The sequence below is a fragment of the Dendrobium catenatum genome, unplaced genomic scaffold, assembly GCF_001605985.2.
Source record: "Dendrobium catenatum unplaced genomic scaffold, ASM160598v2 fragScaff_scaffold_1022, whole genome shotgun sequence".
NCBI classification, from domain to species: domain Eukaryota; kingdom Viridiplantae; phylum Streptophyta; class Magnoliopsida; order Asparagales; family Orchidaceae; genus Dendrobium; species Dendrobium catenatum.
The window spans coordinates 2844977-2864311 of NW_021319484.1; positions in this window are offsets into that span (position 1 = coordinate 2844977).

Genomic DNA, 19335 nt, shown 5'->3' on the forward strand with positions numbered 1-19335 from the left:
TGGAGAGTGTGAACAGCCGTAAGGTTCTCTGCCTACACTTGGAGAGTGTGAACTATTGTAAGGTTCTCTGCCTACACTTGGAGAGTGTGAAAGGACGACGGTTCTCTGCCAACACTAGGGATTGTGTAAAAAGACGACGGTTCTCTGCCGCACCAGGTGGTGGTGAAAAGAGTGTTTTGTAAAGGCTTCTCCGCCTTGCTGTGGGTGAAAAACGAGAGTCACTATTGGTATTAGTGTAATACTCAGAGGGTGCCTCTGGGGTGTAGATGTAGGTCTGGTTTAGACTGAACCACTATAAATCTAGTGTCATTTACTTTACTGTTTTTACTTTTCCGCATTTTATTTTTAGCTTTAAAAACTCTGTGGTTGAAAAACGATTTCTACAAAAACTTAAAAGAAAATTTTCATTTCAGTTTAACTCAATTTAAAAGAGGGTTTAAAATTTTTAAACTACCAATTCACCTCCCCTCTTGGTAGCCTTGGGACATTAACTTAGGTCTAACATCCTATTTACTAGACTCAACAAGCTCCAGCTCATCTTCCTGAGAATCTGATTTGATGTTAATTTGCAGGATTAACACCACCAGATCATATAAAAAACCTTTCAGCAGCTCATCCACATTCCAGCTTTTGTTTATGATAAAGGCCAAATTTTAGGAAGAAGCACGGTTTGTGCCGATATTAGGGGAAAAAGCATAATTGTGGAATAATTTAAAAAGTAGCATTTATGCCATATAGTTTGTCGTATTAGTAGAATGCGTTAGAATTAAACGCGCAATCAAAGAATGCGTTGATACATAAAGTGCATTCTTCAAATTGCACTGAAGAATAGAGCGCATTCTTAAGAATGCGCTGAACAGTAGTGCGCATTCTTAAGAATGCGCTTTAAAGCTAGGCACATTCCTTGGTTGCCGACGTGTGCCATCTTAGAAAACATTATCTGTTTTGTCGTTATCACCGACCAGATCCAAATTTTGCGAGCAATTTGCACTGGTTGGGTGGCATTCAGTGCAGCGAGTTAATGAGAGTGCCTTAATGAGATGGTTGGGAGATGCCGATGTCGTTGGGAGTTATACGGGAAATGCCTATAAAAGCCGGGGTGTGCTGAAGAGGGGTAGTGCAGTAGCTCTCACTTCCTTAAATTCAGAGAGAAAGAGAGGTAAATAAATGTTTTTTGAGTATGTTAATTTTTTTTTGTTGAATAATTTCTTGAGTTTTTAGTTTATAAAGATTTTATATGTGATATGCCAAAAGATATGTATGATTAATTTACTCTGATGAATGTGTATTGAAGAACCGATGTTTTCTAAATTTTGTATTGTGCTTGTGATTTTCTACTTACGATGTTTAGTCTTATTATTTGAAGGTGTTAATGTTTGACTGGAGAGCTTGTATTGGAATCAGTAGTTTTAATTTTTCATCATTCTTAAATTTGAGATTCATTTATACCGGAGAGCTTATATGATAAATATCACATCCAGGTCACTGCCTTGCCCGAGTCTATTAAAAATTTTATTTAATAAGTATAAGATAAATTATATTTTTAAAATAATTTATTTAAAAACTAAAAGATAAAATAGATATTTATTTTTAAAATATAATGAAAGCATGTTTAGGAGAGAAATTAATTTCCAGCAAGTAAAACATGAGGTTTAATCTTGTTTGAAGAGAAACTTATTTGAAGTATAATTAAGTTTATGCATTGCACTCTTGCGATATTGGTAATTATTTTAAATTAAAAACTTCAATGTTAGTTCCACCTTTTTAAATTTTTTCCTAAACCCTAAAAATAAAAGTAAGCTTGAGTGGTAAGGATCTTCTAAATAAATTATTGTCCTTATTATTTAAGTAGAGGAAAAAGAAATAAAAATGATTTTCTTCTTGCCATTATCCTAAGCTAAAAACCTTATGTTCCAGAAGAATATTACAAAATACTTCTGAACAGTAGTTGTTTAACTTCTAAATATTTGATTAATAGATTGCTTCTGACTTAAAAAAGTACTTCGTGATGACCCCATGTAATTGTTGTTTCTAAAAAAATTTTCAAACTTCAAAGCGAAAACTCATCTAATTCGAATAGTAGATGGTTCAGTCCAATTTTTTTTTTTTGTTTTTTGTTTTTTTTAAATAAAACATATGATAAAATAAAAAATTATTTGCATTATGAAGCTGTGCCTTTTTAAAAAAGCTGAATATAATCACTAAACATATATTATTAGAGAAAAAATACATCTTAAGTAAATAAAGGCTTGGCAAAGATCGCTAGCAAGTCTCTGAATTGGGAGCTAAGTTTGAAGGCACATAGAATAATTGGGGTTGACTGACATAGAAAGATCCAAAAGAACAGGTTTGATTAATGTGAAAAAAGTTAGTTATGTAAGTCACCAGAGGAAACCTTACTTCATAGTTTTGATTTTTTAAAATCAAAATTTTAATATTAAATGTACATAAAAACTTTTAATTTATATATTTGTTTAAAAAAGAAATTTACATATTTTTGGTTTTTTACAATATAAAATCAAAGAAGCAATAATAATATTAAAAAAATGTATATGATTCATTTTTGAAAAATATGTAAAGTGAATTTTAAAATAAAAAATGAAATTAAAGAAAGTATACATATAATGCACTTTATATTAAAAAATATATATACCAGATATGTATTTTGATATTTAATTAGAAATATGATTTTTTTTAAGAATATTAAATAGTAACAAAAAAATATACGATTAGAGAGGTATCGAAAAGAAATCATAATATTTTTAGGAGAGAATTTATTTGAGATTTGCAAGAGATCAATCTTCAGAATGAAAGTAGAGAGCATTGCAGAATGCTATCTCATAAAATTCATCCAAGGGATGATTTTGCCAATAAATATTTCAGGCAATTAAAGAAAGAATGTTATTCTCATGAAATTGTACTAAGAATGTTATCTCATTTTTGCAAACTACACATTTGTTCGACCTATTTTTATGAGAAAATTAAAAATGTAAGTTTTTAGTTTTACTTAGTTCATAAATTAGTAAATGTTATTTTATGTAAGTGAAGGTTATCATATGGTTATAAGGTCAATTAAAATATAATTTCTAAATATTAACTAAGTATGTAATAATATAAATCTTTGTTTATTTTTTCAGAATTTAAAATATACTAAATTAAGTAACATAATATTTGGTTATTATGAATGGTTAGAAAATAAATGTTATGATTGAGTAAGTTTTTACATAGAATATATTTGTAAAGTTCTTCATTGTTGTATACATAGTATAAAGAGTTATAGTAGATAATCATGATATTAATTATTTTAAATTAAATACAGTTGAATAAACCAAATTTTTTGACACTTTAGTTATTTATCAATCCAAGCAAGAAGTTGCACTATAGGCTAAATAATGAAGACCAAAATATCAACCTGTATAAGTTATGAAATATCAAGTGAATGTATTATAGTAATCGAATTCAATAATTTATTAGGTTCACTTCATCGGAATGGAGATAGAATTGCATTTTGACGCATTAAAATGCTTTTACTTTTGTTACATTATGCGCACTATGTTAAGTGAAGAAGTTTAGAAAAATATGACATTCTCGGAGTTGACCCTCAACTATCTTTAATTTAGGATAACATGTCACGCTTAATATTATATTTTGGTGGAGAGCTGCGTATCGGGGATGAGTTCACAGTGACATATATTGGTGGACAAAAGCGGCCAATCATCGTTGATGATGCTATATCACTTAAAATGCTAAAAGACAGAATAATGAGTGCACTTAGGATAAATTTTACAACAAATATTGTCAGCCTAACATGTTGCCTTCCTAATAATGGTGGCTACTACACTACACATGTCACCAATGATGAGGTTTATGAGTTTATATTATTGGAGGCTAGAATTGATATTGTCGTTCTGTACGTCGAGGCAGAACAAATCAATTATGCTGATGTTGCTGGTCCGTCAACAGAGGTACATATGTAAGTATAAAGAACTTTATTATGTTACACTTTGGTGGTTAAATTCCTTATTAAAAAATGAAGCATAATTAAATTTTTTTTACCAGTCCTAACCTATGGTATGGCGGAGAAATAAATACGATAGACATGCAAAATAACTTTCATGGCCAACTTAATTTGTCAGCGTCACCAAATTTTGTGCAACAACAGTTGCGTCCACGTCCTAGTGTCACCGAAAGTCTAAGTTTTGTTAGACAAAGTAATAGTATATATAAAGAAAACCTAGTATCTTCGTCATACATGCCTCAGTTAGAGCAAAATGAAAATGTTTAGTTAGATGGAGCTGAGATGGAGAACAATGACGTAGATTCATATAAAACTATGGATAGTGGTAGTACTGATTCAGGAGATAGTTGTAGTCAACCTGAAAAAGAAATACATGAATCAATGAATAATCGTACGAATGATGAAAATATTGATGCTGAGTTCATTGAAGATCATGCAAGACAAAATGTAGTTGGATTATAATCAATGGATGCAAACAATAACTTCAAGGAAACCCTTCAAACAACCAAAAAATGGGATGGTAATGATCAATGTGATCCTTCTTTCCTCAATATTGTTAGCTCAACAGAAGCAAACATTCCTTCAGAAATTTATGAAGGTCAAATATTTCATAACAAAGAAGACTTACAGGATGCAATTAATGGTTGGTCAATTTCACAAAATGTTAAGTACATAAATTCGACTTCCAACAAAAGTCGTCTCACTATTTTATGTAGTCAACATAATAATGTGCATATGCCTTGTTCTTGGCGATTACATGCATCACAAAGTAAAAGACTTGGTAGCCTTTGGAAAGTGTCATCTGTGGGTCCTCCACATAATTGCACTCAACCTATTATGCATGGTGGGCATCACAATTGCACCTCAAAATTTATATGTAGGCATATCATGCCTATTATAAAACAACAACTCGATATGAAGCCGAAGGAGATAATTGTAAGAATAGAGTCGAAGTTTGAAACGAAGATTTCATACATGAAGCATGGGATGCACATAGAAAATCCATCGAATCAATATTTGGTACCTATGAGGAATCATATCGTTCCCTTCTACATTTTATGGAAGTTATACGATTATCCCAACCAAGAATTGTATACAAATTTGAATTGGTTGGAGGTTCACGATTTAAGGCTTTATTCTAGGCGTTTGGCCCATTGATTTCTGGGTGGCAACATTATTGGCCCGTCCTTAGCCTTGATGGAACTTTCCTACTAGGAAAGTATCGTGGCACACTTCTTGCAGCTGTAGGAATCGATGCGAACAGTGGATTATTCCGTTGGAATTTGTAATAGTTGAATCAGAGAGCAACGATTCATGGATTTGGTTCCTTAGAAACTTACATGATTTGGTTGAAGTAGTACAACTACACCAAAATTTATGCATAATATCTGATAAGCATCTAGGTTTGGTGAGAGGGTGCCGAGAAATTTTTCCTAACGCCGTTCAGAGACACTGCCTGCGTCATTTACGTGAGAACTACAAAAAAATTTTACGTCGCCAAGCTATTCCTGATGTCGAAGGCCTCTGCAATAATATGTACTTAGCTGGTAGTACGGATGATATTGTAAACTTCACTCGCATGATGAACCATATTAAAAATGTTAAAAAAGAAGCATATGACGGGTTAATACAGCGTGATGTTAGTAAGTGGTCATTACTATTTGACAACGTATGTCGATACAACATCATGAAGACAAATGCATCAGATTCTTAAACGTGCTCGTGGACTTCTAATTCAAGGTATGGTAATGAACATATACTATAACCTTGTATTTTTTTCGTGAGGCATTCTACAGATGTTGAGAAGTGGCTGATGTCTGGGGAATCTGAATTTGTTTCTCGTACGATGGCTACGTTACAGAGAACTGAGCATGAAGCACGAAGATGCCCACAACCAATAACCATTAATAGAGGTGAATTTGAAGTTGTTGATACATCATGCCGACCACATAGAGTTGAGATTCCTACACCTAAAAATTATACCTGCACATGTACGAGACCATAATTATATCATGTGCCATGCATACATGTCATAGCAGTCGCCGGATATAGGCGATGGAATCATAATACATTCGTTTCACAGTACTTCACAGTCAACTCATATAAGGAAACTTACTCTGGCCTTTTTCATGTTGTTCCCCCTAAGGATGTTTGGCAAAATTTTAATGAAGTTCAACGAATCATACCTTTACTTGCACTGGCTTTCAGAAGGAGTGCATGTAGACCGAGGAAAATAGATCTCGTAATACAATGGATGAGGCTCATTCAACATCAAATAAGAGGTATGGAAATTGCAAGAAAAATGGTCATAATATATTCAAATTAATTTTATTTCAATTAAATGTGTCAGGGTTGGTTTGATTTTAACATTGAGTCCACTAATTCATTTTTTTATGAATTTAAGATATCATCAGTAGATCGAGGCATGGAATTTCTTAGCAGCGTCCAAGGCTTGTGTTCCATAACATGTAGACTTTCGATAGTTTGAGGCACCAACGTGTTGGGTATCAAAACAGTCATTATAATGTTTATGTTATTTTTTTGAAAATCAAACATGTGTGATGTCTTAATGTATTGAATGCTTGGTACACGATGTTCTCAATTTATCCCAAATGTGTTTTTTTAACTATTTAATTATATCTCTTAATTGAACTGATGATGATCATAAGTATATATTGATGTATGCAGCGAGTAATGTACATTACACAAAGCCTCCAAGTGCAATGAGTCACAAAGCAAAAATACCTTTGAAAAACTTGATTATGGAGGGATGTACTAGATTGAAGGAATGTTTAGCACTTTCCACTGATGATATGTTAGAGGAGAAAGCAAGATTAAATGAGTTTTATCGTTGTTGTATACATTCTTGGTCTGATACGGAAGATTGCATTTTATGGGAGAGACACAATCTCGCTATGATGATCCGCTCTTACAGTGATGAATATGGTTTGAACATAGAAGGATGGTAATATGTGCAAAGTAAGGGAATGTCAATGATAGGGCATATAGCTTCAATTAATTTTTTAAAGGCAAGATATGCTGAGACAAGACAATGTAAAGATAAATCAGTTAAACTAATTGTGTCCAATCCAACTACTGATACAAGTCATTCTATTCTCTACAAAAAATGGGACTCTGTGGCAAAAGCATTCCTTGTTCAAACATATGAGAATTTGATTTATTGGCCAGGAAAAAAGTGGAAACAGTTTCTTGATGCATCGGATTGGCAATGTGTATAGCATTGGTTCCAACAAAAATTTGGTTGTTACCCAACCCAAACCCAACTGTAAGCTCGCACACGTTTATTGATAGATAAATGCTGACATTACTATGCGTATTGAACTTGTAATGAGCTTCGACTTATATTTCAGTACTTTTTTTGTTAATGTACTTTGGGATATTTATTATAGCAGTAATTCCACAAGATAATTATATGTACGTTCATGTTTGTCCTATTTTTCTTTTAAACCCATATTTTAAGTTGTTAAATTTTGGCATAAATTTGTAGAACTCAGTACAGCAAAATGGACTTGTTGAAATATAACCATCAATTTAATGTATAAGGAAAAGTGCACCTTATTACTATTAATTAATCATTAATTAGATGATCTAACTATTTTGAAAATTTTATTGGATAAATAAATGATTTTAAATTATAAGAAATTAAAAAGACAGTCTTTAATATGAGATTTTTTCATCAAACTTCTAATTTTTTAAGGAATTTAGCAATAACTAATTCAACTAATAATAAAAAATCTTATCAAAATAGACAGTCTTTGATCTGAGAGATATTTATAGTGTAAGTAATAATCTTAATAGCACAAGTATACATGCTGCTGCTTTAAATATTTCTTAACTCTACAAATATAGATAATGGCTGATAAATCAAGGCAGCGACATGGTGGGCGTTGAACCAAACATGAGGAGCGTGGGGAGGAGACTATTCTAGAAATGAGCATTGCATCTATAGGAGCATCACATAGGGCTCATGATCCTGATTAGGTTATAACTGAACTGAAGTATAAATACGTTTATAATCAACTGACATATTTATTTATTTTTACTAATGACTCATTTTATTTCTTTCAAAATAGGCGTCTCCATTGGTTCCTTCAACCTATTTACGGACCGCACGTGAGTGGCCAGTGCAGTGCCCCCGAATGATTTATGTTCTAAGAAACCTTGGGCTACATAACATTTGGCATCTACAATTCATATGTTTGAATCATAACCTCATAACAGCACCTATAGAGTGATGGTGTCCACTGACGAACACCTTTCATTTTACGGTCGGAGAGATGACAATAACGCTCCAAGATATGCAGGTTATACTTGGATTGAGAGTTGATGGGCCAACTGTTATGGGCTCAAATGTGGTGGGTATAGGTCGCCATTGGGAATCCTGGCCATAATACTATGATGAACTGCTTGGTAGACATCCAGGAAGGGATAATGTGTATCATGCACCAGGTGATGAAGATGACATGACCACCTTCAGGATGGGTAGTGCACAGTTAGAGTCAATGCTCCCTTTACGTTGGCTCCGCTGGACATTCTACCGAGATTCATACGATGACTTAGGTCATGGTCCTTTTCTTCATCATGTTTGAGCCTATATTCTCTTCTTGATTGGGTGCTTTTTTATACCAAACACATCGCGATCACATGTTTCATTGCAGTGATTACCCTTACTTATGGATGTTGAAAGCTTTGGTCGAATATCTATTTGTAGTGCTGTAATTGCGCATATATACAGAGAGTTATGTAATGCTATTAGGCCCACACGCACTTATATTGCTGGATGTGTGGCATTACTACAAGTTTGGTCATGGGAGCGATTGTATATTGGGAGGCCCACACTATGTGTACCACAAATACACAATTTCTGTGGCAGACCACTTGGTAGCAGGTATGAATATATAATTACTCCAATAAATTACACTCAAATGATTATTTTTAATATTATGTTATGTTAACTACAGATGGGCTGAAGATCAGATATGAGAGCTACCATCCGGAAACACGATGACATATCGTGCTGAATTTGACGATTTAAGGCTATGTCAGGTAATACAAATTTTTACACTTCTTCCCTCATATATTTATGAAATATCAAGAATCACTTATCATCTTTAATTCATTTGATACTAGGTGACCATGATTCCATACACAGATGAGATCCTTGCAGCTTTTCCTAGCCAATGTTTGGAGGGGAGAGACATATGGCGTGCTCGAGTGCCCCTCATTAGCTAGAAGCGTACCGACTGGCATCTACCTTACCGTGTTATAAGGCAATTTGGGGGAGTACAATTCACTGATGTTCCACCGATGGAACCAAATTTTAGAAGGATTGATGGAAGAGGACGAGCAGATTTAGATTGGACTATTCAGTATCGAGATTACCTTGAGCTATAGGAACAAAGACGAGCATATGTTGTAGCAATAACTCCACTAGAAGGCACAGGTAATCGGGAGTTAGGCACATACCAACTGTTGCGACCCATGACCCCGAGGTTGAGATTTTGATGATGCCAAATAATGTTGCCTAAACTACTTTTTATTGAATATCATTTAATGTTTGTTATTATCCGTGAGTACTAACATTTCAGGAAGATCACAAGCCATTTAGGACAACGGGAAGACTCAAGACTAGTTGGATTAGGAGTAAGAGTCAGAAAATGTATTCTGTTATTTATTTTATATTTTATTTTCTTGAGTCTGGCCACAAATTGCAGGTAAAGTTGGAGCAATCATACACACACACACAGGGGGAGAGGGTTTTTTAAAAAGTAAAAAATATAGTTTTTCATTCTTTGGTAATCGTACTGTATGAATTTATTTCGTATTGTACGATATACTATTATAACACGTGTTCTATGAAAACATCGTACTATACAAATACTATCGTACGGTACGATCTGTTTCAAATCCAAAACCCTTGCCTTCATGATAAGTCAAGTATGATATTTTGCACCGTTCATACTGTACGACGACGTTCATATGGTACGATCATTTTTTAAATACATACTTAATTTAACCCGTGATTAGTGCAAGAAATCAAGGCTTAATTAAAAATTGAAAATCGTACTGTATGAACCCCTTTATAAAATATGATGAACAGAGATGAATTATGATCGTCCCGGAGATCGTCCTGAACGATCCTATGTTTTTTGTCTCATCGTACTGTATGATTACTATCGTATCATACGATGAATAGAGATGATAATTGATCGTCCCAGAATTTGTCCTGGATGATGCCTTGATTTTCACTATTCACACCGTATGATGTAGATCGTACCATAAGATGAAAAGAGAAGACATTTGATCATCGTGACTATCATCCTGTATAAGTAGCGTGTTGTGAATCGTACCCTACGATATATTATCATACTGTACGATTCATTTTTGAACTATTCATACACCTTCGTACTAGAATGAAGCTAGTTTATATATATCATACTGTACGACCGATAATCATACTGTATGATTGTAACTGCTACTTTTGAAATCTCAGGGATTTTGGAGCCCGTTTTTATGTGTAAAACTTCTCATATTTTGTGAGAGAGACAGAAGAGAGAAACAAGAGTAGAGAGAAAATTCTAGGGAGAGCTCTTGAGAAGTTTGAGGGGTTGAGAGATGATGGAGAAGGTGAGCTTGATGAGGGAGAAGAGGTGTGAGGGAGATCACACGATTGCTCCGATCTTGCTGCAACTTGCTCCTCCTGTGGCCCGGGAAGAACTTGTGGGAGGCTTTCTAAGGGGGAGACTCGTCTACGTCCGTTGACCTCGAATGTACTCTGCCTTCTCCAAGAGGGAGAAAAATGAGAAGGTTCTCTGCCTTCACCAGGAAGATGAAAACAGCGCTTGGCACTCCGCCATGCCGGGTTGGTGAAAGTGAGAATTGTAAGGGCTTCTCTGCCTTGCCGAGGGGGGCAAAAAGAGAGCTATTTGTTGGTAGTGAAATTCTCAAAGAGGAGGACTCCGGGGAGTGGACGTAGGTCATGGTTTGATCAAACCACTATAAAAATCTCGGTGTGCTTTTTCCATATTGTTTTTATTCTTGTGTGCATTTTTATTTCATAATTTTTGCTTGGAAAAATTGTGAAAGAAAAAGATTTTATTGTTACGCGTTGCCTTAGAAGTTGTTTTAAATTTTTATGTTAAAAATTTAAAAACACAAAAAAAATATTAGAACTCATGTTTATATTTTATTTATAGCTTTAAAACTTTCACAATTCACCCCCCTCTTGTCCATCTAGTAATTTCAATTGGTATCAGAGCCTGTTTTCAAAAATAGTGTTTTAGAAAACCTTGAAAAAATGATCATGTCGCATTTTGATAATTGTAACACCGCGGGGGTTATTGAATAACCCGTCCACCACTCTTTGATAACATTCTGTTTGATTTCTGGAAAAATAGAATGTCTACTTTTTTGCAGTCTATTGATTGCAGCATGTGGATGTTAGTGAATGATGGATATGTTGCACCGTTTAAAACTGTCAATGGATTGAAAACTAATGTACCTTTTAATGAATGGAGCAATGAGGATAGGGAATTATCCCAATTGAATGCTAAGCGCTTAAATTGCTTTTTCTGTGCATTAAATTCTGAAGATTATATGAGATTTTCTACCTGTGCCACTGGTAAGGAGATTTGGGATAGATTGTGCATTACATACGAAGGAACAAGTGAAGTAAAATAGTCTAGGCTTAACATTTTATTACATGATTATGAACTCTTCCGTATGAAATCTAGCAAAACAATATCTGACATGTACACTAGGTTCACCCAAATCGTGACATCCTTGCATGCATTAGGTAGAGAGATTTCAAATTATGAGAAAGTTAATAAAAGTCTTAGATGCTTACCTAGTTTCTATGATGCAAAGATAACTACTATCACTGGATCTAAAGACCTTAACATTTATTCTATTGATAATATCCTTGGGTCACTCATTATATACAAGCAAGGAGTGAGTCAGAGACAAAGTGATGCAGGTGAAAAGAAAAAAGAGCGAAAGGTAGCGTTAAAAGCAAACAACTCAGAAATTGAAAGCTCTACAGGGGAGGATGAGGATGAAATAGCACTGATAACCCGACAGTTCAAGAACTTCCTAAAGAGAAACAGAAGCGTCATCAGAATAGCTTGAATAAATGTAGAAGCTCGAAGTCTAATAAAGCTTCATCTGATACAATCTATTTTGAGTGCAGGAAGCCAGGTCACCTTCAAGCCTATTTCCCTAATCTAAAGAGTCAACCAGCTAAGGAGAAAGGTGATAACAAAGCTAAATACAAGAAAGGAAAGATGAAGACACAAAAAGTTTTTTGGGCCGACTCTGCCTCAGAATTGTCAGAAGAAGAAGCAGAGGAGGAGGTAACAAATTTGTGTCTTATGGCTAATGATAACCTTGATCATCTGGATGAAGATGAGGTATGTCAGCTTTCATATGAAGAATTGTTACTTATTTCTGAGAATATCCATGACTCGTATAGTAAGTTAAAAAAGATACATGGCAAGCTTAATATTGAATTTAGTTCTTTACAAACCGAGCATGCTAAGTTGTTTAATAAAAATTCTGATTTAGATAGAGATCATATGCTACTTCTTGATGAGTATGATGCATTAAATAAGAAGCATATTGAACTAACTGAAGTGCATGAAACCTTGAAAACCACTCATGTTGAACTAGAAGAAGCTTTCAATAGACTAAACAAACTTGCATTAGAAGTAGATCATAGTGAGCACCTGCTATTAATGGAAGTTGATGGATTAACAACTCAAAATAAAACTTTTAGTGAAAGAATCAAAGAACTAGAAAATGAAATTGCATCACTCACATTAGGCCAACCTAGAAAACAACCAATACATCAAGCATCACATAACCTTAGGAAGAGGCATCACCACCCAAATAGGTTAGTGAACCCATTTCCTGGTGTTAGGTGGTTCTCTTGTGGAATGCTAGGTCACATAGCCCGCACATACACAATTCACCATATGACACACTTAGTATGGAGACCTAAACTACATCCAGCACAGCATAACATGCATACATCTCATTCATGCAAGCATAAGGAGGAACCCAAACTCACTTGGGTTCCCAAATCTAATCTTTAAATGAAATTATAGGGATGCTCTCACAAAAGACCTAGTGAGAGAATGTGGTACCTGGAAAGTGGATGCTCGCAACACATGACTGGAGATCTGATGAAGTTCATCCTACTGGAGACCAAAACTAGAGGCAAAGTAACATTGGGAGAGAACAGTACAGGAAAGTGATAGGCTCAGGTATTATTGGTAATGCTAAGAATTTTTTAATTGAAAATATTCAATTAGTTGATGGTTTGAAGCATAACTTACTTAGCATTAGTCAATTGTGTGACAAAGGTTTTAATATTAAATTTCTATCTGATAACTGCCTGATTAGTTTAAATAATAAACTAGTTTTAGAAGGAAAATGAATGAACAATGTTTACATGTTAAACCTTGATTGCATTAATAGTAAAAATTCATTTTGTTTCAAAATAATAGTTGATGACTCGTGGCTATGGCATAGGAGACTATGCCATGCTAGTATGAAAACTCTTAGAAACATCACTCAGAAAAACCTAGTTAGAGGCATACCTAAGTTAGATTTCATAAAGGATCATTTATGTGATGCTTGACAACTAGGAAAACAAGTCAAATCATCTTTTTATTCAATTAGAGATGTGATTACCACTAGGCCACTAGAAATCCTACAAATGAACTTATTTGGACCCGTTAGTACAGCTAGCCTAGGTGGGAAAAATTATGTATTTGTGATTGTATATGACTTCACTAGATTCACTTGGGTAAGATTCTTAACACATAAAAATGAGTCTTTTGAGGAATTTAAGATTTTCTTCGCATGGATTGAACGGAAATTAGGTTGTGAAATCTCAACAATTCATAGTGATCATGGTGGAGAATTTCAAAATGATAGATTTGAATCATTCTATCAAGTGCTAGGAATAGAACACAATTTCTCAGCCCCTAGAACACCTCAGCAAAATGGTATAACAGAAAGGAAGAATAGAATATTGGTAGAAGCTTCTAGGGAAAAGTTATCAGAGTACACCCTTCCTAGATACTTTTGGGCAGAAGCAGTCAACACAGCGTGCTATGTTTAAAATAGGGTGAACATTAGATCTAAGCTGAACAAGACCCCTTATAAACTCCTTAAGGGTAGGACACCAAACCTTTAACACTTACATGTCTTTAGGTGCAAGTGCTTCATCTTGAATAATGGTAAACATCCCCTAGGAAAATTTGATCCCAAGTCTGATGAGGGTGTCTTCTTAAGTTATTCATCTGTAGGTAAGGCCAATAGAATCTTTAATAAGAGAACCCTATTAGTAGAAGAGTCCACCCATGTAGTATTTGATGAATCATATAAGCCCTCTGAATATAAAATTGAATATGATGAAATAGAGGCAATTCAAGGAGTAGAGACTATGACCTTAGGAGAAAGTGTAGAACCTCAGGAAGATCTGCCTAGAGAATGGAGATATTCTTCCAGTCATCTAAAATATCTGATTTTAGGAGACCCTTCAGAAGGTGTAAGAACTAGGCATGGACTTAGGAAGGAGTTTAGCCATTCAGCATTCATCTGTATGATAGAACCCACAAGTATAGATCAAGCCTTAGGAGATGAATTTTAAATTCTAGCAATACAGGAAGAGCTGAACCAATTCACCAGGAATGATGTTTGGGAGTTAGTCAAGAGATATAAAGAACAAAGTGTGGTTGGGACAAAATGGGTCTTCAATAATAAGGTGAATTATTTAGGAACAATAATAAGGAATAAAGCCAGACCAGTAGCTAAGGGGTACAACCAAATTAAGGGAATAGACATTAAAGAAACATTTGCCCCTGTTGCTAGACTAGAAGCCATAAGAGTGCTCTTAGCTTTTTCTTGCTTCAAGAACTTTAAATTATATCAAATGGATGTGAAGAGTGCGTTTCTGAACGGGGTAACTAAGGAAGATGTCTATGTTGAGCAACCCCCGGGATTTGAAAGTTCACAATTTCCAAATCACGTATTCAAATTAAAAAGGTACTTTATGGATTAAAGCAAGCACCTAGAGACTGTTATGAAAGACTTAGCTCATTTTTATTGGATAGAGGATTTGTAAAAGGTAGTGTTGACACTACACTATTTCTACAAAAAAATAAAGAAGAAATTCTCATTGTTCAAATTTACGTGGATGACATCTTGTTTGGATCTTCGGATAAAAACTTGTGTGATGAATTTTCAAAAACAATGAGTAATGAGTTTGAAATGAGCATGATGGGAGAACTAAATAACTTCCTTGGCTTTAGTGTAAAATAAATGGAGAACGGAACATTTCTTAGCCAAGAAAAGTACATTAAAGACATTTTGAAAAAATACAAAATAGAGAATGCAAAACCCATGAACACCCCAATGAGCTCAACAATTTAATTAGACAAAGACCCCATTAGAAAATCAGTAGATCATAAAAAATATAGAGGAGTGATTGGGTCCCTTCTTTACCTAACCGCCAATAGACCGGACATAACATTTTGTGTGTGCCTCTGAGCCCGTTTTCAAGCTGATCCTAAAGAGTCTCACTTAACTACTATCAAGAGAATTATTAGATATCTACTAGGCACCCCAAACTTTTGAATTTGGTATCCTAGGCACAGCCCTTCCTTTGAAATCTTAGGGTACTCAGATTCTAATTTTGCAGGATGTAGGATAGATAAAAAAGCACCTATGGTACCTGCCACTTCATCGGACAATCATTAGTTTCTTGGTCCAATAGGAAGCAAAACTCAGTAGCACATTCCACAGCCAAGGCAGAATATATTGCAGTAGGAAGTTGTGTTGCACAAGCACTATGGTTAAAACAACAAATTCTTGTCCTTGCCTTACCTGCAGGAACTATTTCAATTATGTGTGACAACACAAGCGCAATTTACATCTTTAAGAATCCAATTCAGCACTCTCGAACAAAACACATAGACATTAGACATCATTTCATTAGAGATCACATTGCTAAGGGAGATATAGAATTGCATCATATTACTACAGGAGATCAATTGGCTGACATATTTACAAAACATCTAGCATTCGACACCTTTACAAAACCTCTAGCATTCGATACTACGATCGTACTATACGACATGCTTAATCTGCCAGAACACACCAACATCTAAATTTCATCACTGTTGATCGTATTGTATGACCTACATCGTACGGTATGATACATAATTGCTCATCGTACGGTACGATACCTACTATTTGTACTATACGATTTATGTCATCAACGGATTGGGATGAATTTAAGCTTGCTGGTACGTTATTATTGGTGTTTGTACTATATGATAGATTCACTTCATACTGTACGATCCACCTCAGCAAACGGATAAGAATGATATAAAGGAGTTTGGTACAATATTAATGTCATTAATACTATATGCTACACCTGTTCGTGCAGTATGATACTTTTGGTCAAAGTCATACTGACGCCCTTGGGACGATCGATATTCTTCTGATCGTACTGTATGATACACATCGTATTGTACTCTTTGACCACCTTTTTCCGATGCGATTAATCAAAACAGTTAATGCCATATCGTACTGTATGATATCCTATCATACTGTACGATTCCGAAAAAACTCTATATAAATTGGTTGGTAAGGCAGAACTCACTTCACTTACCTCCACTTGTTCCTTCTCACCTTTCACTCAGCCTCTACACGAAATCTTGTTCCAGCAAGAGAGGTCGTATGGTAGTGGGAAGCTCATCTTCCTCTCGCCGCCATAGCGCTCGGTTCTTGAAAGCATAAAATGAGGATACATACCACAAGTTCAAAGCCTGCAAAATCACACCATCCAGACTGCTAAATCAGGAGGCTCTGAACTTCGAGGTACTAAACCTCCTTGCTTCCACCACCCTCCAATTTCTTCTCACCATGGCATTCCCATACTACTCTAAACTCCTTTTAGAATTCCTCGCAAACCTAACCTACACCATCGACAATCTCACTTTTCACTCCTTTGTTTGTCGTCAAAATGTCGAAATTACAAAAGCCGACATCGCCCAATACATTGGGCTATCTACTGAAGGGCCTATGGTTCGTTCATTTCTCATGAATGACTTTGACTGGAGCAAGGTTAATCAAGTCCTTAGGAATGCCACATTTTATCAACACCAACCTCTCGTACAATCACTCACTCGAAACTCCAGAATCATTTAACACGTCCTTAGAACCTCCATTATACCCAAAGCTGGCGACCGTGTTAACATGACCCCGACTCTATCTATCGCTACATATCTTATTATGAGCAATACCAAATTTGACGAGGCTGATTTAATTATTGACTACATTCTCCATATGACCTTCATTCGTCTCCGTACTACTTGCCAAAAATAAAATATAGCTCTTGGCCACCTTGTAGGATATATCCTCCAAAATAAATTCAAATAGCCTATCCTGGTGAACCCGATAATCTTATTATCTTTTATACGGATGCCTCTTTCCGTTTTCTTTTCCATCAGGGACACGAGCCTGAAGAACCTATTTTTGACGAAGAAGAAGGAGAAGATGTCCCAGCTGCAGCTCAAGCATGTCCACGACGACATGCACCACCCCGAGCACCTTCACCAGCTTACCCTCACAATGATCTGGTCGAACATTTCGACCAACTTCAGACTCGTCTCGACACGCACATTCAAGAGTAACTTCAGCAACATGAGGCTGACATGCAATGGTTTGAGGAACGCTTTACTGCTATTGATCACCGCTTTGACTCTCTCCTTCAGTACTTCCAACCAAACCCACCTCCACCACCAACTGATCAGGATCCTCAATTTTAAATTATCTTTATATTGTAGCTTTCTTTACTTTATTTAGTGTTTGCTCCTCTTTTTGTTGCTGTCAAAAGGGGGAGATGTTTGTTGTAGTTTTCTTTGTGTTGTAGTTTGTTTGTGTTACATATAATGCATTTCCTTTCGTATTACATTTTCCCTTTAGTGCTTTTCTTGTTCTTATGTCAAAAAAAAAAAAAAAACATAAAATGCCCTTCAAACTTGCTAACAACAAAAATTATTTGACATCATTAAAAAGGGGGTGATTGTTGCAACCCATGACCCCAAGGTTGAGATTTTGATGATGCCAAATAATGTTGCCTAAACTACTTTTTATTGAATATCATTTAATGTTTGTTATTGTCCGTGAGTACTAACATTTCAAGAAGATCACAAGACACTCAGGACAACGGGAGAACTCAAGACTAGTTGGATTAGGAGTATGAGTCGGATAATGTATTTTGTTATTTATTTTATTTTTATTTTCTTGAGTCTGGACACAAACTGCAGGTAAAGTCTGAGCAATCATGCACATACACAGGGGGAGAAAGTTTTTTAAAAAGTAAAAAAATATAGTTTTTCATTCTTTGGTAATCATACTGTACGAATTTATTTCATACTGTATGATGTACTATTATAACACATGTTCTGTGAAAACATCGTACTGTACGAATACTATCATACGGTATGATCTATTTCAAATCCAAAACCCTAGCCATCATGATAAGTCAAGTATGATATTTTGCGTCGTTCGTACTATACGATGACGTTCGTACGGTACGATCATTTTTTAAATACATACTTAATTTAACCCGTAATTTGTGCAAGAAATCAAGGCTTAATTACAAATTGAAAATCGTACTGTACGAACCCCTTCGTACAATACGATGAACATAGATGAATTATGATCGTCCTGAACGATCCTGTATTTTTTGTCTCATCGTACTGTATGATTACTATCGTACCATACGATGAATAGAGACGATAATTGATCATCCCGGAATTCATCCTAGACGATGCCTTGAATTTCACTATTCATACGGTACGATGTAGATCATACCAGACGATGAACAGAGACGACATTTGATCGTCCCGGCTATCATCCTGTACGAGTAGTGTGTTGTGAATTGTACTGTATGATATATTATCGTACTGTACGATTTGTTTTTCAAATATTCTTACACCTTTATACCAGGATGAAGCTAGTTTGTACATATTATACTGTACGACAAATAATCATACTGTATGATTGCAACAGCTACTTTTGAAATCTCAGGGATTTTGGAGCCCATTTTTATGTGTAAAACTTGTCATATTTTGTGAGAGAGAGATAGAAGAGAGAAATGCGAGTAGAGAGAAAATCCTAGGGAGAGCTCTTGAGAAGTTTGAGGGGTTGAGAGGGGAAGGAGATGGTGAGCTTGGTGAGGGAGAAGAGGTGTGAGAGAGATCACACGATTGCTCCGA